This window comes from Chrysochloris asiatica, unplaced genomic scaffold (assembly GCF_000296735.1).
Source record: "Chrysochloris asiatica unplaced genomic scaffold, ChrAsi1.0 scaffold00008, whole genome shotgun sequence".
Taxonomy (NCBI): Eukaryota; Metazoa; Chordata; class Mammalia; order Afrosoricida; family Chrysochloridae; genus Chrysochloris; species Chrysochloris asiatica.
In genome coordinates this window covers 11,624,477-11,631,529 of record NW_006408526.1, presented here as the reverse complement: position 1 = coordinate 11,631,529, position 7,053 = coordinate 11,624,477, and the positions used below count along the sequence as shown (strand labels likewise).

Sequence of the window (7,053 nt, the reverse complement as noted above, 5' to 3'; positions counted from 1 at the left end):
ATCTTTGCTCTTCAATACTTTAAACAGTTCCTGTGCAGCAGATTTGCCCAGTGCAATACGTCGTCTGATCTCTTAACTGCTGCTTCCGCGAGTGTTGGCTTCCACAATCCAGAGACAAGCAGCACTCAAAAAATTCCACAACCACTCTGAAAGGGATCACTTTAGGAGGACCTAGAAAGAGTTTGAGAAAAATGTGGAACAAAAATCCAAATCATAAAAAAGACCAGGTTTACTGTTTGGACAAACTGTTAAAAACCCTGAATCTATGACCCTTCAAGACTAGAAGTGAATTCAACCCTGTGACTCATCTTTCACCCAAACAATAGATAGTTTTATATGGTGAGCAATAACACCAGGGAAGTATGGACTCCTTAGAACAATCAACCATTCAAGATCAAAAGAGCAGCGTTTGCACAGGGACAGGCTTCAGAATTCAAGAAGGTATAGCAAAGAGGAATGAGTAGAAAAGGAAATAGGGAGCAAGTAGAATAAGGGCTGTTATGTTGTGGGGATTATAGTAAATCACAAGAAACAAAACGAATATGATTGTCAAATGGCAAAGTGATTTGCTCTATAAACTTTCACCCAAATCACAATGAAAAATATTTTTTTTAATTCTTTGGATCTCTTTCACCCATTTGCTGGTCCTTGTGGGAACTCACCTTTAGAATTCAATCACCATGATATGAGGAAGCCATGAAAGACCATGTGCAGGTGTTCTGGCCACAAGTCTCAGTTTGACTCCAGCCAACAGCCAGCGCCAACTGTCATATATGTGTATGAGCAAGCCTCAAGATTCCAGCCTCTAGTCTTTGAGCTATGCCTGTTGACTGAGTAGAGCATGAACAAACTATCTTCAATGAATACTACATAAATTGCAGATTCATGAACAAAATTCGTCCTTGTTTTAAGGTACTATGTTTTCAAATGACTTATGATGTAGCAATAATAACCAGGATAAATACCATTCAAGATACATTATATGACATACAATGGCAACAGTCAGGCATTAGAGCTTATTTTTCATGGATAACCTAGTGAGTAAATCTTAGAAAGGTGTCAACAGATTAAACAGATTCCTTTATTGTGCAATGGCCTTGCTCATTGGAAAGATACTCATATAAATATGGGTATGAAATGTATAAATTAAAACTGTAAGAGAGGAAAATAAATAATGCAATTGTTTATAAATTATAAATTTTAGAAATACAATTTGTTTAATTTTGGTGACTTTCAGCATTTTGTCATTTGAAAAAGAATGGTGTGATTCATACAAGCCATCAGGAATTTAACACATTGCTCACTAGATTTAAATGGCCCCTGATGTGGACAGAGTCCAGTGAGAAATGTGCTACCTTTTCCAATGTTGCACACTGAATTACAAAAATATTAGAAAACCACTTTCAGATATGTCCACTTATTTGTTCTTCTTCTTTAGTAAGAGCAACTTTAACAGAAAATTTTCCTCATTTTTTGGATCCTTCTTTCCATTTCTTCTTTGTATTTCAGCTTCATGCCTATGCGAAATTCTTCATCACTCCATAACTCTCATTCTTTAAAATGAAATTTGCAATCACTTTTAAGAATGCATGTTATCCTCAGGGACTTTCAATAGAACTTAGTGACTTTTCAGTGAGTGTGTCTGTAGCTCCTTTCTGGGTGGATATTTCAAATTAGGTAGACTAGGTTGGTCTTTCCCATCTCAGTGTCTAATGAATGTTACTCCATAGATGAGAAAGAAAATCTATAATGTGAGCAATAACACCTTCAGGAGTTGCTTTATCATCACAAAGCAACAATCAGTCCTGAATAATTGGTCACAACCTGGCCTGGAAAACACAGTTATGATATTGAGTTAGATGGGCCTTTCTGATAGTAAAATGTTACCCTTTCTGAATGATGCCTCCCATATAGATACCAGCTCTGTCAATTGCAGAAGTAAGCAGTTTCATCTGCCCTAATTAATTTGGGAACAAAAGGTAGATGGCACATCCCAACCATTAATAGTCTGAACAAACTCAGCAGCTGCCTTTGTTTACAGGCTATATACACAGAGTCAGATGGAAAGATTTAAAAAGAGCAGTAAATGGCAATTCACATGGATAATGAACTGGATTAATGTAGCAATTAAAGTTTATTAAAATGAAGTATTATTCTTAGACAGAACCTGGCAGTGATGTAAAAGCAGAAAATCTGCTTTTAAAAAAACCCTGAAGTTTAATGGAGGAAATTTAAATTCCCAAGAGGTTATACAGTCTATTGTGAATATGAATAGCTGAGATCTTTGAGGTTTAAGAAGCAATCTTAAAAGAGTGAAGGATTTAGAGCAAGGATAATTAAATATTCCTCATTGGGAAGATAGGTTTCCCTTGGACAAAGGATGTCAAGTTTTCCACTGATAAAAGACCTTCAGGGAGCCAATACTTTGTTCTTATCTTATCATGAGAAGGAAACTTGTGAATTATAAAGACTTCACCGGAAATGCAAAAAAAGGAAAATAGGAATAGAAGGGTGATGATGTAGAAATAAAACAAGGCAATGGTTGGTGAAGGGAAACTTGCAGCATAGTTAACAAACCCTATTTTTAGAAAATAAGTAACACTGGTGATGCAGTTGTTAAGCACTTGGCTGCTGACAGAAAGGTCAACAGTTCAATTCCACCAGCATCTCCATGGAAGAAAAGACCTGTTGATCTGATCCTGTGAGGATTGTTCTTGTTGTTAAGTGCTGTCAAGTCAGTTCTGACTCATAGGGAGCCTGTGTAGGGTTTCCAAGGAGCAGCTACTGGGTTTAAACCAATAACCTTGTGGATAGCAGTCCAGTGAATATCCTACAGCGCCACACCAGGAGTCTGTCCTGTAAAGACTGGTGTTGTTTGTTGCTGTGAAATGTCTTTGAGTTGGTTCCGACCCATAGGAATCCTGTGTAGGGTTTCTGAGGAGTGGTTGATGAATTTGAACTGCCGGTCTTGCAGTTCAAATCAAGCTTGCAGTCTAGAGCATTATCCCACAGTGTGGAAATCCTATGAAGCAATTGTATTCTATCCTACATGGTCACTATGAATCAGAACCAAAGGTATACAGCAACATTTTCAGGAAGTAGCTGAACTTATCATATCTTTTTAAATCCCAGTAGATAGGTTCTATCCAAAACAACGCGGAACATAGCCCCTAAAGGTTTTTCTTCTTTCATGGGCTCAGAATTCCAGAGTCCTGGTGGGAAGAAAGAAATTCCTGAAAGGAGAGCAAAGACATTCCTCCAAGTTGTATATATAACAATTTGTCAGAATTTCATTATATAATTGTTCTCTCTGCTAAAGATTATTGCTATTGTATCTGGTTTATTATCTGTAGTGTTCAAATACGAAGCTTCATTTTTCTCTAAAATATTTCTCCCACTAGTGTTATTTTTTTAATATCTCCCCCAGCCTAGTGATAGATCTTCCAACAGGCAGAAAACCTTGACTCCCAAGTTATTTAGGTTCCATTTAAAATTCCTCTTATTCAAACATTCCTGTACCTTGTCATACTGGTGATTTGAGGGATCTAAAATGGTGAAGGAGTGTGACCATCTTTTTGATTCTTTCTTTATTGAAGTTGAGAAAAAAATTTTGGTCTCCCACCTTTTTCAACCCCCTCTTCTAAGATTATGGAATTTCTAAACTTTGCTCATTATCATCATTGAGATCCTTTTAAAAAAGATTGAGAGCAGGGCTGTTCCTGAGTCTTGTGTACAATTTTAAAAGTGAAGAAAAGAAACAAACAAACAAAAAAAACAAAGACAAATGCCCATTATTTTAAAACTACTGGTGCTTCCCTCTCTATTTTGACTGGTGTTTATGGTAGCATTTATTAGCCATTAATATACTATGAAGCATTCAAATGCTTGTTGTCTCTGGGTATGGATCTGGAAGATATGATTATGAAGCCATCCTTTAATTGACCTTCCCATTCTATAAAAACAAGTGGAGGATTTAACTCTAGTCAGATCCATTCCAAACCTCCTTAACTGTCTCCCTTACCAGCGTTAGAGTAGACGTGCAGTCAAAAACCTCTTACTGTTAATGTCTCCTTTCCAAGCCCCATTCTTTTAGATGAGTATGACAATATAACAATATCTTCACTACATTAAGCCACAACAAACTCAGATATCATATATACACATAATATGGGAAGTCAATGAACAGATTATCTTTTCTTCTTTTTTTTCCTCAGTATTTTTGGTTGTTTTTTTTTTAAATCAAAGATTATTACAAGATGCAAGGCACTGTGGCTGTGTGCTGTTGTTGTTGTTGTCCTTGTTTTTCAGATTTGGAGGATTTTTGTTTTGTTTTGTTTTTTACAAATTGGTGGCTGTGTGCCGTGGAGTCGGTTCCGACTCATAGTTACCCTGTACAGGGTTTCCGAGTCTGTAAATCTTTACGAGAGCAGAACGCATCATCTTTCTCCTGTGGAACAGCTGGTAGTTTCTAACTGCTGACCTTGCAGTTCACAGCCTGATTCGTAATTTTACAAATTAAACACAAAAAAAACTGTACTTCAAAAAAATTACCAGTTCAAAAAAAAAAGCATATTGGTTGCATTCTAGACATTTAAAACTTATCACGCAATTTCAATGTCAATGATAAAAAACAATAGGTTTTGACAGCAAAAGAACAAAACTCTACCATTTTTTATTCCATTTTTACTATACCAATGAGAATCTAAATTGTCAATTTTCCAATGGCAATTTCTCCACACCAGAAGATGACTCTCAAAAGAAACAATTTCAGTTTTCCTTGCCTCCAAATGTTTTATCCAATCCTGTATTTCTGTATAGAAAATAAGTAAGAAATATTCCAATGAATAAAGTATACCTAATGTTAATAATAAGCAAGATACATTCCTTTGGAGAAATGGGTGCTTAAAAAACAAAAATCAAATTCAGCCTGTATAAGCAAGGAAATTCTGGGTTTTTTCCTCTTCTTTAAAAATCTATTTTCCTAAAATATCATTCTACAAGTGAAGGACTAAACAATCAGTAGAGTAAAGGGAGGATGGGGGCTCACACACCACTAATACAAAAAGTGTACAAATTTAAGTAGTTGAAAACAGATTAGGGTTGTACTACAAGTTACTGAAGTCTGGTTGAAGACATTCAGCCTTCTGCAGTAACTAGGGTTTGTACTACTGCATGATGGCCAATGAAGAGTAATTCATTGCCTTAGAGCAATGCCCATTTCCACCCCAAATCCTGGTTTCTGTACTGTGCCTGCACGGGGATGGCCTCTCACTCCACCACCCAGCTCGCCTCGATGGCCTCCTATTCACCACAGGTGGTTATCTCAAAGGTCCCCTTCCCTGGCGTCTGGAGTCTTCTCTTTCACACTCAGATGAACTTCACCTCTGAACATGATAGACCTGTTGCTAAGAATCCTCTGAGCAGGTTCAAAGTCATCAAACACAACAATCCCCAAATTGGGTAATTTATTGTTAATGCTCAGCTCCACCACATGCCCATAATTTTGAAATAAATCTTTAAGATCTGATTTGTCCATTTAATGACGCATGTTGTCAATAATGAGTTGATGACTGTTAGTCAGGGTGTCTTACAATTCTTCTCGGTTCAACATTACTTGCTCACCAGCCTCACAAATTATTTTAGGGCCACTCTATGAAGGAATATTTATTTCTTATTCTCGCACTCTTTGATCCCTCTGAGGTCTCTGTAGTGGAATCTGAGATTCAGGCTTAAACTCCAGACAGGTCTATAAAGTTGGAACTTTAACAATATGAGGTGGGATCCCAGTACCTGGAACAGCTCCACTGGGAGGAAGGTTCTCACTGGTTGTATGCCCAAGAAATGTCCTCAAGTCATTCTGTGTGGTCTGAGCTATGCCTGCAGGTGCTGGCAAGGAACTCTTCTGAGTCTCCTCTGGAGGATTTTCTTCTTCTTCTTTCATAAGTCAGTCAAGCATCTTAACATTATTTCCAGTCGGTCCCTGTATCACAAAGCCCTGTTATTCCAAGGCTGAGCATACACCACTATTTACCTCTGTCCCATTTAGACCATGCAAATCTGCCTCAGGGATCCCCTATCTTCCTTGTTCTTCCACCCTTCCCACTTCTTGTGTATTGCCCTCCCCCAGCACCCAAACTATGATGTGTCTCTCCACTACCCTGTGCTGTACCATCCCCTCCCTCCACCCGCTAACCCCCATCCCATTCCCACCGGTAACCAACAAAGTATTTTGTTTTGTTTTTTTCCCCTTTTAGTATGGGTATCTTTTATTAAGCTTTTACAATAATGGTCCTATGCAGTATTTGTCTTTTTGTGATTGACTAATTTCACTCAGCATAACGTCCTCAAGGTTAATCCATGTTATGTGGTGGCTTGCAGCTTCCTTGTTATTCTACAAGGTAGCATAATATTCCATTGTGTATAAGTACCAAGTTTGTTTATCCAATTTTCCATAGATAGGCACTTAGTCTGTCTCCTTCTTTTTTTTTTTTTTCCTTTTATTGTGTGATAGTTTCCATGGGGGGACATTAGCTTTTCACTCATTCTATCATACATCATTTCATTGCCATTGTTACCATCCCGTCCATGCATCATCACCCAACCAAAGGTTATACCCCGCAGGCCCCCCCTCTCTCCCCACAGTCCTCAACACACAGCTCCCTTCTCTCCCTGGATCTCAAGTCCTCAGCCACTCCATCTCTTCATGTCATCCTCTCTGTCTCCATCTCAGGCCTCGCTGCTTCTCTGGGTGGGGTCCCAATTTCTGTTCTTCTCCAGTGATGGTCCCAGGGGCCTTCGCTCGTAGACTGAAAGGTTAATCACATCCCTCTTTGCTGTAAAATATCCACCTTTACCTTTCCAGTCCTCGCAATCCATCCTGATAACAATTATTCATCCCTGCATCACAAGAGACCCATCCGCATTTCTTTTCAACAGCCCTTCCTAGACAGGTTGGATATTACTCACTTGAGACTCCACCCTCCTCCCCACCCTGTCGATCCAGGTTCCCTCTTGAAAGCTTGTAAGCCAGTCACTTCTTACCTTTGTATCCCT

The 7,053-nt window shown here is 38.5% G+C and overlaps 1 pseudogene; it reads right to left on the bottom strand.

Annotated features, from left to right (window-relative positions):
- Positions 1–5,194: 5,194 nt before the first annotated feature.
- The window catches only part of LOC102824638, a 5,296-nt pseudogene continuing 3,437 nt past the window's right edge, over positions 5,195–7,053 (bottom strand).